General features: G+C 43.6%; 1 pseudogene across 1 annotated transcript; it reads left to right on the top strand.

Moving 5' to 3' along the window:
• The first annotated feature begins 237 nt into the window (after positions 1 to 237).
• On the top strand, positions 238 to 17,664 carry LOC124038789 (annotated as a pseudogene). Its single transcript, XR_006839399.1, has 17 exons — positions 238 to 801; positions 900 to 1,095; positions 1,418 to 1,552; positions 1,708 to 1,929; positions 1,970 to 2,214; positions 2,474 to 2,666; positions 4,489 to 4,590; positions 4,974 to 5,103; positions 5,491 to 5,540; positions 9,649 to 9,742; positions 12,698 to 12,969; positions 13,054 to 13,326; positions 13,598 to 13,750; positions 13,996 to 14,107; positions 14,383 to 14,525; positions 15,920 to 16,009; positions 17,051 to 17,664. The product of XR_006839399.1 is annotated as an uncharacterized LOC124038789 (transcript).
• The last annotated feature ends 2,485 nt before the right edge of the window (positions 17,665 to 20,149 follow it).

The following is a 20,149-nucleotide window of genomic DNA, read 5'->3' on the forward strand; positions in this document are numbered from 1 at the left end:
CCATTCCAGCCACTACAAAGAGCCTGTCCTCCTACAGCTCCTCCCACCAGCCTCCACTGATACCTGTAGATTCTACAGAAAAACATTTTATGCTGTTACTCTGTATGTTCTAATCTATGACAATGTTCTGTTCAGTTTTTCAGCAGGGAAGGCCTCTGTGGTGGAGTCTGAGGATAACATCAACAACAGAACGAGCCATGTGCTCCATGAACAATTCAAACTGGGTGACCTTCGAGGATGAGTGTACTACATCTACGTCCCCTTTTCTTTGCCTCAACACCCCTGAAGATCCCAGGGAGTGGGACAAAGTTGGCCTCAACACCCCTGAAGATCCTAGGGAGTGGGGAAAAGTTGGCCTCAACACCCCTGAAGATCCCAGGGAGTGGGGAAAAGTTGGCCTCAACACCCCTGAAGATCCCAGGGAGTGGGGAAAAGTTGGCCTCAACACCCCTGAAGATCCCAGGGAGTGGGGAGAAGTTGGCCTCAACACCCCTGAAGATCCCAGGGAGTGGGGAAAAGTTGGCCTCAACACCCCTGAAGATCCCAGGGAGTGGGGAAAAGTTGGCCTCAACACCCCTGTCGTCCCGACAGTGGGGCCCCATTTACCTGCGTCTGCTGTCTGGAGGGGTGCTCCAGATGTACCATGAGAAAGGACTGGAGAAGCCCTTCAAAGAGTTCCAGCTGCAGCCTCACTGCAGGTTTTCAGATCTCAAGCTGGAGAGCAACGGAGAGCCTCGCAAGATCCAGACAGTGAAGGTGCAGGACGTGTCTTACACAGAGAAGAAACGCTACCACCACAAGGTAAGAGGGCTTTTTTAAATCACGTAATAAAACAACATGTTATTAGCTTGCCGTTTAATCAACATTCAACAATGCATAAAGTTTGATTGGATTTGAAGCTGGAGGTGTCCCACGAGGCTGAAGTGGAGCAGCTGCTGAAATTTGGAACCACGGAATACGGCGACATGGAGGATCTGTTAGAGACCATGGAGGAGGACTCTTAGGCTGACTCCGCCCCTGTCGCAAAAACGGCACTACGAGGAACAGGAGATGACACTGCAGATCCCAGACCACCTCTGGGTGCAGCTGGACAAGGTACATTTACTTCTTCTTTCACTACCATACAACTACTGTAAGATGGCACACAGTCTCTTCAGGAAATATACATAGTAGTTCATTGGTATTTCAGCATTATTACAGGTTGTTATTAAAAACTCATGAATTACTTGCTGTTACTTATTATCTAAAAATGTAAAGCCTAAATAAGACGGGTATACATTTCTATGAATGTCTTTTGCTAAAATCATTCACAAAAATGACTCCTTACCTCCTGTTTTTTACATGTTGCATGATCCTTGGGGATCCTTTTTTTGCCACTCGACCTCTCATTGACTAAAATCTTAAAATACATTTTAAGGACGGTGTGGTGATGGATCGGGCAGCCATGACGAGGATCCACTGCCTGGCTTTCCTCAACGGACCAGGGGAGTGTTTCCTGGCTCTCAATGACCTAGGGCTCCTCCGCTTCCACGCCAGCTATGGCTCTGAGGAGGTTGGGTGTTCGTTTCTTAACACACATATCAGCACATACATACAATTTAACCTGCATATCAAAAGACAACACAATTAGTAGAATCATCCAGGGTGACACCAAAAGGTTGACTTAGGTCTATTTCCATTGTGGTCTTTCAGGACGACCTCCTTGAGGGGTGGATGGAGATCAGTGACTGCCACTTCCACAAGTGCATCAATGACTTGGAGTTCCACAAGTCCCGGCTGCTCAAGTTCTCTCCTCCGGACGCCTGTAGAGTAGAATTGATGCGCAACAAAACGTTAGCCCTGGGATGTACTAACCTACCGTTCTCCGTCAAAGCCGTGGTGACTGTCCAAGGGGCCTACGTGGAACTCCAAGCCTTTCTCAACATATCAGCCGCCTTCCCGTCATTTTACCGGAGTGTCGGAGACTGAGCCGCTCTGCGAGAACGTTCTGATCCATGTGCCGGTACCGGCGGACTGGGTGAAGGTGTCAAGCACTGTGACGTTGCTAAGACGGAAGTCCCTGCCGGCCAGGATCAACCCGGAACGTGTGTCTGGGGACAGTCAGTGCTGTTGAGTCACAGCCGGTCATGCAAGTTACCGTGGGGACAGTTAAGTATGAGAATGAGTACTCGGCCATGGTGTGGAGGATCGACAGATTGCATGCTAAGAACATGGGTAAGGATTAAGAGGAACAGTCTGGCTGTCTTTGATGGTCTATTGATAATCCCATTTTTTTTATGGAATGCTTGCTTATTCTCATTTGGCATTATTTTACATGTTACATTTACCTAAACATGTTTCAATATAGGCTATGTTAAAATGTAACTTATGTTCCCTAATCAGTTTAGCTAAAATACATAAAGTCTTTATAGTATTAGGGTTTGTTATACTACAGCTTGGCTAGAAAACACAATCTCCCTTTTTCCTCTCACAGCAGTAGAAAATCCCCATACCTTCTCCTGTAAATTAGAGCTTGGTTCAGATCAGAAGATCCCCACTGACTGGTATCTGTTTGTCACGATGGAGTGTGAGATGTGGTCTCACAGACCAGAGTGACGTCACTGGGCACAGACAGTGACGTTCAGCCTCAGAAACATGTCACCGGTAGGACCCACTATCATTGTCATGTAAGGCCTGAGATATTATTATATTAGATAACAAGTTTAATATCTATAATGTGTTGTATATATAATACTGTTTAATATCTATAATGCTGTGGTTGATCTTAATTTTGTTTGTTTCTATTTTGTTTCTATTTTGTTCAAATCCAGGCGGTATCACAACTGGCTGTGATTTGGAGTCCCATAGGGCGACGCACAATTGGCCCAGCATCCTCCAGGGAGGGTGTGATTGTAAATAAGAATTTGTTCTTAACTGACTTGCCTAGTGAAATGAAGGTTAAAATCAAATCAAAAGGTTGACATTCCATAATATTGTTTGGCCCTGTTGTATCCCTCCCTGTATGTATGGATATTAACATGTTATAACCTAGCCTGGGTGCCAGACATGACAATTATGTAAGGAGTTGGCAAGCCAGCCATGGAGGAATCACAGTAGGCTACAAATAAAAAAATATTTATTATTATTATTCTTGGAGGAACGAACAACCCAACCATCACAATGCACTTTACAGTTCTCTCAGAAGATTGTTCATTGACAGGAGGTTGCAGAAGCTCTTTATAAAAGAGGAAATACCTTGTAGACATTCACAGGGCCAGTTTCCCGGTCACAGATTAGGCTAAGCCTGGTCCTGGACGAAAAAGCACTTTCAATGGAGGTTCTTGTTGAGATTGCTTTACAAATCAAATCAAATTTTATTGGTCACATACAAGTGTTTAGCAGATGTTATAGCGAAATGCTTGTGCTTCTAGCTCCGACAGTGCAGTCATATCTAACAAGTAATATCTAACAATTACACAACATATACACACAAATCTAGTAATGGAATTAAGAATATACAAATATATGGACGAGCTATGTCAGAGCTGCATAGAATAAGATACAGTAGAATAGGATACAGTATATACATATGAGATGGGTAATGCAAGATTGGTTGTTAGTCCAGCACAAGAATCAATCTGTCTGAGAAACTAACCCATAGTGCCTTGGCTTGGGAAAAATTGGGTAATTATATAAAATGTTGATCTCCTAATTTGTTGTTTAGCTAGCTTTTGTTGTTTAGCTAGCTAACCATGGCCTTTTTCCACAGCTAAGCATGCAAGCTCTCATCTCTTTTTTTGTTCCATAGGTCAATATCTTTGAAGTATGGTTATGTAATCCTAGAAATGCAGGAATGGCCTGCACTCACATATAAAACTATATAAAAAAAATGTATTGTATGTATGTGTATACGACTTCAGCGCTAGTTATAAATAAAACAAATTGAATACATTTGCATTTTATGCATGCGTTTGTGAGAAGGGGGAGGAGTTGAACAAATATAGAGGTCAAAGGTCACACCTGTGTTGGAGTCGACAGCCTGCAGTTTGAAGTAGCTAGCTGTTTTTAGTTATTGAAACCAAGGTTCCGCTATATCAATGTCCACTTAGGAAAGAATTGCAAAAACCACAGATCTGTTAATATTGAAATAGAAAATTCCTGTCAATATTTTCTGTTTGTCTGCTAGCTAACGTTAGCTATTTTGCTTACCTCGCGCTAGCTAGGGAGACCAAGGCACCATCTTAGACCCTCGAAATGCTATCAAATTCAAGTCATGTGGTAAGGAGCAAGTTGCCCATAAACGGATCATTATGTTGTTGTTTTGGTTACTTAGTAACTTGATAATGTGTCTCGACATAGCCATGTCACTAACTTTACTCTTCTTGATTGCCAAACTGTCAATCAGCCAAATAACTAGTTGTTAACGCTAGCTAACTTGACTACATACTGTTAACTAGCTAACTAATAATCCTTCGTGCTTCCCTGTATCCTCCTTGAAAACCCCTCCAGCCGAAGCTCTACCTGTCCATCATAGATGATGTGATTGAGAGCATGCGGGAGGTGTTTCTGGATGAAGGACTGGAGGACCGTGTCCTTGATGACCTGAGACAGGTGAGTGGGACTTCAAGGATTTTTATAAGCACGATCTTCTCCCCTACGGCAGAGGCCGGCAGATGGCGATATCGACTCAACACCGCCAGCCTTTGTGGTACTTCTCCCCGTTCTTCTTGCTGACGTTAGTCCTCCCCGACTGGAATGACTTCACTTTGTTACACACAGTATACTTAACTGCCTGCCCTCTTCACAAAAAATAACTGCATTCATGACGTATATAAATACTGCAGAATATACAGTATCACATTGAAGTGATGAAATCAAGAAAAGAGCATAGACCCTACTGCAGTAATACCACTGCTGTGTAACTGGAACTGCACTCATATTTGGTATGGCTTTTGTCAAATCAACTAACTAGCAAACCAACATTTAATCTGTAGCTCTGGGAGTCAAAGATTATGCAGTCCAAAGCAGTGGATGGCTTGGCCCTCATGAAGAACACCATCAACTCATCCAACTTTGTGCTGCAGCTCCCTCCAAACTATGGACAGACTTTTTCAAAACCTGCAGGTAATGTTTTTATGTCCAAGGGTACTTTCCAGATATCTCTCCTTCCTACCAAAGTGTGCAATTGTTCACTTCACTTCACTGGAAATGACTGATAAAGGGAATATGGTGGAAACTCCCTCCATGCCTCCACCAATCCAATGCTTTTAGATTTGTTGGAAGAAGAGTGTAAACTTCAGGAACATTAGATATTATTGGGATGCACCCGAAGACCAACTCACCCATTGCAATCTAGGCCTATTTCACAAATCAATAAGTCGATCCACCATATCAGGTATTTGTTGCATTTTCTACAGTGTGTGAGTTTATCAGGCCAATTGATTATTGCATGCAGATCGCTACGTATTTAATTGATTAAGCTAATCATTCCATTCCTCCTTTCATCCCCAGCCTCTATGGTGATTCCTGCAGGTCAACACGTCCAGAGTTTCACTGCTAAGGCAAGTTACACAAAACTGTCGTACATTTTATGTACTTAACGTTTTGTTGTGCAGTACATAATATCGGCAAAACGCTATTTGGAAGAAGAGCAACTGGCAGCCTGTAGACAGGGGGGTGCCTACTGGCGGCCTGTAGACGGGGGGGTGCCTACTGGCGGCCTGTAGACGGGGGGTGCCTACTGGCGGCCTGTAGACGGGGGGGGCTACTGGCGGCCTGTAGACGGGGGGCCTACTGGCGGCCTGTAGACGGGGGGCCTACTGGCGGCCTGTAGACGGGCGGGGGCCTACTGGCGGCCTGTAGACGGGGGGGCCTACTGGCGGCCTGTGGACTGGGGGGCTACTGGCGGCCTGTGGACTGGGGGGCCTACTGGCGGCCTGTGGACGGGGGGCCTACTGGCGGCCTGTGGACGGGGGGGCCTACTGGCGGCCTGTGGACGGGGGGCCTACTGGCGGCCTGTGGACGGGGGGGGCCTACTGGCGGCCTGTGGACGGGGGGCTACTGGCGGCCTGTAGACGGGGGGTGTCACTACAAATCCGGGTGCGATCCCGGGCTGTGTTGCAGCTGGCAGCGATCGGGAGATTCATGAGGCGGCACACAATTGTGCAAAAACAATGTGTATTATGTTGGCGCCAAAACCTGATTTATATGCCAAGTTGTCGGCACCAATGATCAGAGCCAGGCCGGCAGCAGTGATCAAAACCAATGATTGTTTTGTGGCAGTAAGTAAGCTGTTTTAAGAGGATTGTTTTTACAATTACATACCGTATCGATATCCAGCGTTCACCTGGCCAGTCTGTCATGGTGTTCCTAATGTTTTGTACACTCGGTGTATATCTGCACACCTGATGAGGCTCCCGAGTGGCGCAGTGGTCTAAGGCTTTGCATCTCAGTGCTAGAGGCATCACTACAGACACCCTGTTTGAATCCAGGCTGTATCACAACCGGATGTGATTGGGAGTCCCATAGGGCGGCGCACAATTGGCCCAGCGTCGTCTGGGTTTGGTCGGTGTAGGGCGTCATTGTAAAGAAGACTGACTTGCCTAGTTAAATTAAGATTAAATAAATAAATATGCAGAATTATATTTTCTCATGAGTATTAGACAGCCTCTAGTTTCCTAGGACTTAGGCCTGAACCCAGGACTCTCAGGAAAACAGTGCCCACTGTTATTGACGTTGACATGTCAACCCAGCAGTCCCATTATTTGTGTGAGAGCGGAGGTCAAGAAGACTTTGTTATTTTCGTGGCTTTCTTTTGCGAATGACTATGAATTAAGACATATTTCCTGAAACTACTTGTCAATACTAGGCATCATATTAAGATGTGGGACATTAATTGTTTCACAAGAAATAACTAGCAGGTCTATTATGTTCCAGCAGCTGAAATTTGTCCGTCCACAATTCACCAGTGGGAACATGGTGGCTCTCAGCACCAGACAACAGAAAGAGCTGGCCGGCACTATCCAGGAGATTGCTTGTGTGGAGATTACCTCTGCCCTCGATTTACCATTTAATACCGGTAAATGAATCATTGGCACTGGTAAAGTGGATACCTATTCAACCGAAGTGGAAAGTCTGGAGAACAGTCAATGTGACAAAGGTGTGATTCCGTGACCTGGAAAGTGCAAGCAAAATTGGAAGGGCTAATCCAACTCTTGTTGGGTCATAGGACTTGAAACTGGTGTGGAAGCAGGCAACCCAACGTCCTTCATGAGCAATCATTTCTATGAACTGTTCGGAAGGAGAAGCTGCCTTTTTTGCCACTGATTAACATTGCGGGTTAACTCCTCAATGGCTCTCACTGTATACGGATCCATAGCTTTGAAGTCAAGTAGCAAATTGTTCACCTTGCAACAGCATCTGGTGGCCTGACCTATGCAGGGAAGAGGATCAGCATCTACCCAGACGTCAGTGCCGAATTGCTGAAACAGAGGGAGACCTTCAATGAGGTGAGATCCCAGCTACTCGAGCTCTCAAGCTAAATTGAGATGCGGCTTCATCCACCTGGCAAAACTCAACTTGACCTTAGAACACACCACACATGTTTTCCACTGCCAAGGAAGCTCAATACTTATTGGAGAAGCACATCAAACTAAACACACAAGGGGACAAGCCGACTAATGGAACCCCATGACTGGCTCATTATTCAGGTATTCTAACCATGCACAATCATGCAGCCTGGCCTATGATATTGCCTATGGTTCAAGACATTTACACAGTGCTCACACCATGCCAATTAATAAATCCTACAGCTATCCTTTATTTGACTGTTTAGTCATTAGGCTTGCATATGTCATCTTTTGTTTTCATGTTCATTCGCTTTTCTTCATTACCCACCCTTCCTGGTCCAGTCTGCTAACTACTTTACCCACCCTTCCTGGTCCTGTCTGCTAACTTCATTTACCCACCTTCCTGGTCCAGTCTGCAACTACTTTACCCACCCTTCCTGGTCCTGTCTGCTAACTTTGTTACCCATCCTTCCTGGTCCTGTCTGCTAACTTCATTACCCACCCTTCCTGGTCCAGTCTGCTAACTACTTTACCCACCCTTCCTGGTCCTGTCTGCTAACTGTGTTACCCATCCTTCCTGGTCCTGTCTGCTAACTTCATTACCCACCCTTCCTGGTCCAGTCTGCTAACTACTTTACCCACCCTTCCTGGTCCTGTCTGCTAACTTTGTTACCCACCCTTCCTGGTCCAGTCTGCTAACTACTTTACCCACTCTTCCTGGTCCAGTCTGCTAACTACTTTACCCACCCTTCCTTGTCCAGTCTGCTAACTTCGTTACCCACCCTTCCTGGTCCAGTCTGCTAACTACTTTACCCACGCTTCCTGGTCCAGTCTGCTAACTTCGTTACCCACCCTTAATGGTGCGGCAGGTAGCCTGGTGGTTAGAGCGTTGGACTAGTAACCGAAAGGTTGCAAGATCGAATCCCCGAGCTGACAAGGTAAAAATCTGTCGTTCTGCCACTATTCCTAGGCCGTCATTGAAAATAAGAATTTGTCGTAACTGACTTGTCTAGTTAAATAAAGGGCAAATAATTACTTTACTAGCTTCGTTACCCACCCTTACTCATCCGTGATAATGCACGGCCCCATGTTGCAAAGATTTGTACACAATTCCTGGAAGCTGAAAATGTTCCAGTTCTTGGCCTGCATAATCACCAGACATGTCACCTGTTGAGCATGTGTGGGATGCTCTGGATCAATGTATACGGCAGTGTTCCAGTTCCCGCCAATGTCCAATAACTTCGCACAGCCATTATTTCAAAAGGTATCTGTGACCAGCCGATGCATATCTGTATTTCTATTCATGTGTAATCCATAAATTAGGGCCTAATACATGTTTTTTCTCAATTGACTGATTTCCTTATTTGAACTGTAACTTGTTAATATACTTTTATGCTTGCATTTATTTTTGTTCTGTTAATAAACAACTTTTGGAAAGCTCAATCTGAGCCAGCCCTTAAAAAGGTATGGGCCACAGATCTAAGTGAATCTGAACAACCCTTTAACTGGAACAGAATATGGAAAAATAATACTTTGGTATCCTGTAATCCCAACCATCAATTTATAAATTAAGTTTGTTCAGACTGTATTTAACACACCTGTTTTTATATGAAATGGGGGACTAAAAACCAACCTGTTGCTAGGCCTGGTGGAAAAAATGTTTACCATGTGGGGGTTTGGAAGGAGACATGATGGGGAGCTGGGGGTGATGTTGGGCTTGGGGGAGGAATGGGATGGGGAGCTGGTTGTGATGTCGGGCTTGGGGGGAGGGGGGGGATGTCGGGCTGTGGGTGATGTTGGGCTGGGGGGGGAATGGGACAGGGGGCTGGGAGGCATATCTTTTTGTTAATTTTTTCTTTACCAATTGTAAAATCCTGTGTGATCATTTCTCTATGTACTGTACCAGTCACAAGTTTGGACACACCTACTCATTCAAGGGTTTTTCTTTATTTTTACTATTTTCTACATTGTATAATAATAGTGAATATATCAAAACTATGAAATTACACACATGGAATCAAAAAAAGTGTTAAACAAATCTAAAATACATTTTAAATTCTTCTAAGATCCAATATGTGTAAAGCATCTCATTGTGTTGCAGAACAACGGTGGGACTCTAGCCACCTTCTCTCTTCCTCCCGGGATGACCTACCCAGTCCAGATCCCTGCAGGGGTCACACTGCAGACGGCCTCTGGTAAGAAGGGCCACGGCATGCATAAACCTCCATACACACGCGTGTTTTGACAAACTTAATTTAAATAGAACATGAACTTATAATATACACCCCTTTGTAGACACTGGTATAGTTCTGGGCAGAATTAATAGTATATTCAAATGTGGTAAGTCCCCATTTGGATAAAGCCGTGTCCTCAGAGAATGCGCAGACCTGCTGGCTGGTGTGTTTACGGACATATTCAATCAATCCTTATCCCAGTCTGCTGTTCCCACATGCTTCAAGAGGGCCACCATTGTCCCTGTTCCCAAGAAAGCTAAGGTAACTGAGCTAAATGACTATCGCCCCGTAGCACTCACTTCCATCATCATGAAGTGCTTTGAGAGACTAGTCAAGGACCAGATCACCTCCACCCTACATGACACCCAAGACCCACTCCAATTTGCTTACCGCCCCAATAGGTCCACAGACGATGCAATCGTAACCACACTGCCCTAACCCATCTGGACAAGAGGAATACCTATATGAGAATGCTGTTCATCGACTACAGCTCAGCATTTAACACCATAGTACCCTCAACCTGTCATCAAGCTCGATACCCTGGGTCTCGACCCCGCCCTGTGAAACTGGGTACTGAACTTCCTGACGGGCCGCCCCCAGGTGGTGAGGGAAGGTAACAACATCTCCACCTCGCTGATCCTCAATACTGGGGCCCCACAAGGGTGCATTCTGAGCCCTCTCCTGTACTCCCTGTTCACCCACGACTGCGTGGCCACGCACGCCTCCAACTCAATCATCAAGATTGTGGACGACACTACAGTGGTAGGCTTGATTACCAACAACGACGAGACTGCCTACAGGGAGGAGGTGAGGGCCATCGGAGTGTGATGTCAGGAAAATAACATCACACTCAACGTCAACAAAACAAAGGATGATCGTAGACTTCAGGAAACAGGCCTACTCCCTCTGCTATCTACATCAACGGGACATTAGTGGAGAGGGTAGTAAGTTTTAAGTTCCCCAGCATAGCCATCACGGACAAACTGAATTGGTCCACCCACACAGACAGCGTGGTGAAGAAGGTGCAGCAGCGCCTCTTCAACCTCAGGAGGCTGAAGAAATTTGGCTTGTCACCAAAAGCACTTTCAAACTTGTACAGATGCACAATCGAGAGCATCCTGTCGGGCTGTATCACCGCCCACAACCGTAAGGATCTCCAGAGGGTACTGAGGTCTGCACAACGCATCACCGGGGGCAAACTACCTGCCCTCCAGGACATCTACACCACCCGATGTCGCAGGAAGGCCATTAAGATCATCAAGGACAACAACCACCCGAGCCACTGCCTGTTCACCCCGCTATCATCCAGAAGACGAGGTCAGTACAGGTGCATCAAAGCGGGGACCCAGAGACTGAAAAACAGCTTCTATCTCAAGGCCATCAGACTGTTAAACAGCCATCACTAACATTGCGTGGCTGCTGCCAACATACTGACTCAATTCCAGCTCACTTCAATAATGGAAAAATTGATGTAAAAATATATCACTAGCCACTTTAAGTTAACCTTTTGTGACTCTGGGGCAGTATTTTCATTTTTGGAAAAATAACGTTCCCGTAGTAAACAGGATATTTTGTCAGGACAAGATGCTAGAATATGCATATCATTGACAGCTTAGGATAGAAAACACTCTAAAGTTTCCAAAACTAAAAATATTGTCTGTGAGTATAACAGAACTGATGTTGCAGGCGAAAGCCTGAGAAAAATCCAAACAGGAAGGGACTCTTATTTAGAAGGCTCTGTGTTCCTATGCGTCCCTATTGAGCAGTGAATGAGATATCAACCAGATTCCTTTTTCTATGGCTTCCCTAATGTGTCTGGTGTCACAAATGCATCGTTTCAGGCTTTTATTTTGAAAAATTAGCCTGAACGTCAACATTGCGTCAGTGGTCAGCTGAAGTCTCTCAGTGTTTGGTGCGTAAAGGACAAATGCGGCCATTGTTTCTCTCTATCCTACTAAGAAGTCACCAGTCCCGGTTGATATATTATCGAATAGATATTTGAAAAACACCTTGAGGTTTGATTCTAAACAATGTTTGCCATGTTTCTGTTGATATTATGGAGCTAATTTGGAATATATTTTTGGCGTTTTCGTGACTGCAATTTCCGAGCGATTTCTCAGCCAAACGTGAAGAACAAGCGGAGCTATTTCGCCTACCAAAATATTATTTTTGGAAAAAAGGAACATTGGCTATCTAACTTGGAGTCTCGTGAGTGAAAACATCCGAAGCTCATCAAAGGTAAACAATTTAATTTGATTGCTTTTCTGATTTCCGTGACCAAGTTACCTGCTGCTAGCTGGAAAAAAATGCTATGCTAGGCTATCGATAAAATTACACAAACACTAGCTTTGGCTGTAAAGCATATTTTGAAAATCTGAGATGACAGGGTGATTAACAAAAGGCTATGCTGTGTCTCAATATATTTCACTTGTGATTTTCATGAATAGGAATATTTTCTAGGAATATTTATGTCCGTTGCGTTATGCTAATTAGTGTCAGTCGACGATTACGCTCCCTCATGCGGGATGGGGAGTCACTAGAGGTTTTAAACAATGCCACTTAATATAATGTTTACATGCCCTACATTACTCATCTCATATGTATATACTGTACTCGATACCATCTACTGCATCTTGCCTGTGCCTTTCTGTACAATCACTCATTCATATATCTTTATGTCCATGTTCTTCATACCTTTACACTTGTGTGTATAAGTTAGTAGTTGTAAAATTGTTAGCTTACTCGTTGGTTATTACTGCATTGTCGAAACTTGAAGCACAAGCATTTCGCTACACTCGCATTAACATCTGCTAACCATGTGTTTGCAATAAATCAAATTAGATTCATTTGGCTATGGATACACATTTCTAGAATGGATCCTTTTACTTATCAATTCCTCTCCTCTGCCTCCTTAAGGCCAGCTTTATAAGGTCAATGTCCCAGTGATGGTGACCCAGACTCCAGCCAGTCATCGCCATCTCTCCCAGGCCCAACCCAGGCAAGGGGTACCTGTAGTGGAGTGGAGAGATCCCAGCTCAGCTTCCCAGCAGTCAGCCACAGTGGTCCCTTCTACTGTCCTAAAGACCATGGCCCTTCCGAAGACTGAACCCTTTTCCCTACAGCCTGTGGCTCCTCCCAGAGCGGATCCTCAGACCACAGAGCAGAGGAGCCTGATTCCTCCGGTCCAGGTGAATCACCATCTTGATGTTTTTATTGTAGCACTTTGGGTTTTTCAAATGTGTTTTACAAAAAAATAATGTATTTTTCCCCAGCCACCTAATGAGAAGCCTTTGCTACCCCAACCTGTGGTCCAGCCCCCAGTTCAGGAGAATAATCTTGTTCAGCAGCCACAGGTTCCTTCAGCTCAGGCAACCTTTTCTGGTCAGACTCCAGTGTCCTTCCAGCCCCCAGCCCAACTGCCATCTCACCCCCCAGAGAGCCCCTTCGACAGTGGCGATTTCAATCTGGATGGGATTGATTTTGACAGTCCACAGCCACTAGACATGAGCCTGTCCTCCGGCTCCGCCAACATGCCAAGCCTTCAGGTAAATAATTCCGCCATATCTTCTTCAAACAGTCAACCATCTCATGTTTTTACAGTGGCAAGACGGGGTACTGCTATATTTCAGAAGACATAGGCTTACTCAAAAATGGCACCCTATTCCCTATATACTGCACTGCTTTTGATCATGGCCCATAGGGCGCTGGTCAAAAGTAGTGTACTATAAATATAGGGCAAAGGGTTCCATTTGAAAACAAGAGACCTGAGCCAAGGTTCAACATACAGCTTATATAATTATGTTTGTTTTTACCCAGGTCAAGATGGAGACGACCCTGTCTGAAGGGTCAGGGTTTATGGGTCAGGGGTCAGAGTTTGAGGCCAAAGAGATGGTGAAACAGGAGGATCATGGAGGAGCGGTGGCTGATATGACAACCCACCTTGAGGGTCTACCTGTGGATTCTACCAAGGTAAGACAGGAGATGGGACTAAGGCCCAATCGCAAATCCAATCCCTAGAACCTTGTAGATTCGAGAGGACTTCATACTGTAGGTTTAATCAATCTGGTTAAACTCACCCCTAACCTGTCAGAGGGCTAGGTGGAGTGTTTGTCATATTGCTAACACCAGTCAAATTCTTCTCAGATCTCCATAAGTATTTAGGGCATCTGGTCTCAATTGGTAGTTCATAACACTTCCTGTTCTGTCTTCCACAGCTGGAGATGGCCCTGTTGAAAGACTACAACTACAATGATGCTCTGGCAGACATCATCCAGCTGGACGGGCCTGCAGACAGCAGCTCTGAGGAGGTGGAGGAGTTGGAAGGAGGTGTGCAGCATTGTCAACAATAGTTATGCAAGGGAAGTGATTGCTTTGTTAGCTAATAATTGCTGCATCATTCTAATAGGCTGCGTTTACACAGGCAGTCCAATTCTGATATTTGATTCACATTTCACTGATTGGTCTTTTGACCAATCAGATCCATTCTGAACAAGATCTGAAAGCTGTGAAAAGAGCTGATGCGATTGGTCAAAAGAGCAGAATGGTCTGCCTGTGTAAACGCAGCCATAGATGAGTTGAACAAGCTAAGAGTGTGGTTACAGGTGCGATGGGAGAAAATGAGTTCCTAGGAATGATGACTGTGGAGGCTCTCCAGGCCCTACAGGAGGTAGATGGCAGCAGTGATGATGGCATCTCCAGCTCCAGTGGTGACAGTGTGGGGATGGATGAAATCACAGTGGAAGAGGTAAGAAATGGTTATTGAGGAAAAGATGCATCCTGTCCTTTTTGTTTTTCAAAATGACTATTTGGGTCTGGTTACCTGGACACAGATCAAGCCTGGGCCTGTCTGGTTACCTGGACACAGATCAAGCCCAATGCTGTCTGGTTACCTGGACACAGATCAAGCCCAGTGCTGTCTGGTTACCTGGACACGGATCAAGCCCAATGCTGTCTGGTTACCTGGACACGGATCAAGCCCAATGCTGTCTGGTTACCTGGACACGGATCAAGCCCAATGCTGTCTGGTTACCTGGACACGGATCAAGCCCAGTGCTGTCTGGTTACCTGGACACGGATCAAGCCCAGTGCTGTCTGGTTACCTGGACACGGATCAAGCCCAGTGCTGTCTGGTTACCTGGACACGGATCAAGCCCAGTGCTGTCTGGTTACCTGGACACGGATCAAGCCCAGTGCTGTCTGGTTACCTGGACACGGATCAAGCCCAGTGCTGTCTGGTTACCTGGACACGGATCAAGCCCAGTGCTGTCTGGTTACCTGGACACGGATCAAGCCCAGTGCTGTCTGGTTACCTGGACACGGATCAAGCCCAGTGCTGTCTGGTTACCTGGACACGGATCAAGCCCAGTGCTGTCTGGTTACCTGGACACGGATCAAGCCCAGTGCTGTCTGGTTACCTGGACACGGATCAAGCCCAGTGCTGTCTGGTTACTTGGACACGGATCAAGCCTGGGCCTGGACAAACATGTATTTTAAATGGAGAATATCCCGATGCTGCTGAACCTGTACCAAAATCTGTAGTTGGTGTTGTTGCATCATTTGACAATAATCACCTAATGGTATTTGGGTCCTGTTATGCCTTATTGGCATGAACAAAACCAGAGATGAACAACCCTGTAAGTCAGTGTGCTGGAGGAGGATGTGAAGTCTGTTGGATGTCTTTGACTGCTGAGCTGTCTCTGACATGTTGACTGCCTCTGACATTTGTATTTGTATTTATTAGGGATCCCCATAGCAGCTACTCTTCCTGGGGTCCAAACATATTAAAATATGTTGACTGTGCCTCTGACACCTCACCACTATACAGAGCTGTCATTGACATCTGGGTTAAGGGTGTTTCAGATGGGGAATGCAAGGTTAAAACTATGTTCTGCTTGTTCTATAAATCAAAACAGCTAAATACCTTAGTAGACATTTTTATCCAAAGCCATAAAGTGTCTGCATTTTCAGTACTTGATCCCACAACCTTGGTGCTAATCATGAGCATCCAGTGTCCCATATAACTCTCTCCCTCCCCCCTCTTTATCTCTAACTATCGCTCGCTCGCTCACTCCCTCTCCCCCCGCCTCTTTCACTGTCCTCCCTCTTTCTGTCCCCTTTTTCTTTCTCCCTCCCTGATAGGATCCTTTAAACTCTGGGGATGACGTGAGTGAGCAGGACATTCCTGATCTCTTTGACACTGACAATGTGATAGTGTGTCAGTATGATAAGGTATGCTTTAGCTTCCTAGTGTTGTAAATACGGTATGCCTCAGCTTCCTAGTGGTGTAGATAAAACATCCTCGTCCTTTATCTTTCATATTGATGATGGGTGTAACATATATTGATTAAACAATATATAGATAGAATACAAGCATTGATTTCTGAACCTTTGATTTCTAATGACTTCCTGGTAAAAACAGATTTCTAATAACTGTGTATAGTGTGTATGACACACACACACACTGCCGTTCAAAAGTTTGGGAAATGAAGGCTATTCCATGGGAGAAATTGCCAAGAAACTTAAGATCTCGTACAACCCTGTGTACAATTCCCTTCACAGAACTGCGCAAACTGGCTCTGACCAGAATAGAAAGAGGAGTGGGAGGCCCCGGTGCACAACTGAGCAAGAGGACAAGTACATTTGAGTGTCTAGTTTGAGAAACAGACACCTCACAAGTCCTCAACTAGCAGTTTCATTAAATAGTATCCCCAAAACACTAGTCTCAACGTCAACAGTGAAGAGGCAACTCTGGGATGCTGGCCTTCTAGGCAGAGTTCCTCTGTCCAGTGTCTGTGTTATTTTGCCCATCTTAACCTTTTTCCTTTTATTGGCCAGTCTGAGATATGGCTTTTTCTTTGCAACTCTGCCTAGAAGGTCAGCATCCCAGAGTCGCCTCTTCACTGTTGACGTTGAGACTGGTGTTTTGCGGGTACTATTTGAAGGGAGTAGTACACAGCATTGTACGAGATCTTCAGTTGTGTGTGTGTGTGTGTGTATATATATATGTATATATATATGTATATATATATGTATATATATATAGTATGTATATATGTATATATATATGTATATATATATGTATATGTATATATGTATAGATGTATATATGTATATATATATATGTATAGATGTATATATGTATATATATATATATATGTATATATGTATATATATATTCATAGTTTGTTATACTTTCAAGATGATTGATTGATCAATGTCCATGCTTTCTAATGACTGTATAGTAATGATGTGTGTTTGTTACCACTTCAGATTCACCGCAGTAAGAACCGGTGGAAGTTCTATCTGAAGGATGGGGTGATGTGTTATGGAGGAAAGGACTATGTCTTCTCTAAGGCTGTCGGCGAGGCAGAGTGGTGACTGGGTTTCTGTTATGTTCCAATGTCCATACGAGAATAGTTCAGAGGCGAAGAGGGGTTTCGTACAATACCTCTTGGGATGCAATGGTAGTACATTCTAAGTAGCATGCTAGTGTGAATATTGGAACAGAACCTTGGTCTGTATTTCACCCATGTGGATACAGCCTTGACTTAGTCTTAAATGTGTCCAACGAGGCGCATAAAACATGAATATATTGAGAGAATAATATCATTTGAAGTTAATGGGGAAAACCACAGTTGTTCAGTGAGCTAGAACATACAATCTATGCAGGTTTCTAATCTGAAGAAAAATGTCTGGATGAGTAATGTGTCCGTCCCACACGCCAACCTGTTCCCTATATAGTGCACTACTCTTCACCAGCCACCATCGTGCACAAAGGGCTTTTTGATTTGTTCATTTTGTTTATGTAACTATTTATTTATATTTTTGTATTTGTTGTGTAATGCCATTAAAGGAACACTGAGCACTAAGTTGGTCCAAACGCAGAGCTTAGTCATTTTTAATGGTGCTTTCTTTATTGTTTATATGTACCAAATCCATTCATGGTATGGTTGCCTGGTCTGCAATGTAAATTCAAATACCTTATTCTGTTTTCACTGACAATGAAATATAAGCATTAATATGAAACCTGCTGCTGTTTAGTTTTTGAAGGTGAATGTACATATAGACTAGGAAAAATGTCACTTCATAGCTATTTTTCCATCCAATTAGCAACAGATTTTCATGGGAAGATTTAAAAAATCCTCTTTCTGAAATATGCATGTTTTCCCACCATGTGGTTTCCACCAATATGATTTGTTGCGGATAAATATCAGTGCGTGATGACAGTGTTCACAATGTACCGAACAAAAATCTAAAGTTCAACGTGTTTCCATCGCATTTTCAACCCCACCAATTGAGTTATGTCACAAGCTGTTTTTCTAAAGAGCATGTGCTCTAGCCGATGACCAGTGGTAGGAAAAGTACCCAATTATCATACTTGAGTAAAAGTAAAGTTACCTTAATAGAAAATGACTCAAGTGAAAGTCACCCAGTAAAATACTACTTGAGTTAAAGTCTAAGCTTTTAAATATACTAAAGTATCAAAAGTAATTGTAAAAATATACTTAAGTATCAATTATAAATTATTTCAAATGGCTTTTTATTTTTTTACAGATAGGCAGAGGCACATTCCAACACTCAGACGTCATTTACAAACGAAGCATTTGTGTTTAATGAGTCTACCAGATCAGAAGCAGTAGGGATGACCAGGGGTGTTCTCTTGTTTAGTGTGAATTATACAATTTTCCTGTCCATATGTAATAAGTATTTTTTTGGTGTCAGAGAATGTATGGAGTACAAAGTACATGTAGTGAAGTAAAAGTTGTCAAAAATAAATCAAGTACAGATACCCCCCAAAAATATTTTAAAGTATTTTTACACCACTGTAGCCAACAGCTCACAAATAGTGTCGGCTATCGATCATCATGTCACCATAATAAGACCCTCAATATTTATTCTAAAAGAGCATCAAGATTACTGTGCACTTCTACCACCCTGTAAGGTTCATAAATTATTTCATCTGTAGCCTAATAAACTGCATGCTTTCCCGAATCGTAGTGGGATGATCACACAACATATCATGTGACTCCAAGTTTACTTCGATAAGATTGTTATTATATCCATATCTGCGCATAAAAGCATTTCCACTGCTATTTCTTACATAATTAATTTTAGAGACTAAGATCCCACAATGTCCAACGAACAAATAATCTGTCTGCATTTAACATTTTTTACTGAAACTTCCTGTATCTTTGAAAGCTGCAGATTTAATTTTTGATATACTGTATGACTAACCACATTTCATTCTAGTTATGAGTGGTGTTCACAGGTTGGTATTCTGCTAAGGCCCTATTGGTCAGCATGTTCTCCAGTTAGTCGCCCCTGACTTTTCTATAGTAAACGTTCCAGCACACACACCTCAAGGGCTGGGCCCATGTTGACATTAAGACACAGAAACACCGCTGTGACTGTCCATGCTGCTCATTTTGGGACACTTTTCTGTTTTTGTAGAGTTTGGTTAGCGTAGCTAGCTACATTAGCTTATCAAAAAAAAAAAAACTCAACAGACATTGGGTATTATAGTTGGGCTGATTCTTGAATCCCATTATTGTGTCAGTAAAGGGAAAATGTTATGGGAATTGGATGCTTTACATTATCTGTCCCAAATGCCACCTTATTCCCTATATAGTGCACTATTGACTAGGGCCCTATACGGAATAGGTTGCCATTTGGGACATAACCTGTCTTTGCATACAGGTTCATGTGATTAAAAATATTAGCTGCTCAGCTTACTTAATTGAAAGCCAAACAAAGTTTAGCAAATAGCAGAAAGTCAATTTCCAATAAAATTGAGATTGAGTCAATTCTGGTTAAATTGTCTATGCAACACAGATTCTTGGGATAGGGCAGAGTCCATGGAGACATCAACTGGGTACAACACCAGGGAAACGCATCTCACACACAGAATTACAAAAATATAGTTTATTACAAGTTTCAATTAAACATAAGGGAAATGCACGTGTTGACATTACTATAAGCTACCAATGCATCAGACTTAAGGTAAATACAAACTGGCCTTCCCCTTTAAAACATACGTAAATACAAACTGGCCTTCCCCTTTAAAACATACGTAAATACAAACTGGCCTTCCCCTATAAAATGTACACATGCAAACTGACATTCCCCTTTAAAATGTACACAAATGCAAACTGGCCTTCCCCTATAAAATGTACACATATACAAAACGGGCCTTCCCCTTTAAAATGTACACAAGGAAAAATACAGTATTAGCAATGAAAAGGTTGTGATATAACTTGTTGGGCTCCAATCTGCCACATCAAGTTACAAACAATGCACTTTACTTTTTACATTATTACGCTCAACAACAATACTCTAAAACACGTTCACGCCAAACCAGCATGGCAGCAG

The sequence above is a fragment of the Oncorhynchus gorbuscha genome, linkage group LG06 (genome assembly GCF_021184085.1).
Source record: "Oncorhynchus gorbuscha isolate QuinsamMale2020 ecotype Even-year linkage group LG06, OgorEven_v1.0, whole genome shotgun sequence".
NCBI lineage: Eukaryota > Metazoa > Chordata > Actinopteri > Salmoniformes > Salmonidae > Oncorhynchus > Oncorhynchus gorbuscha.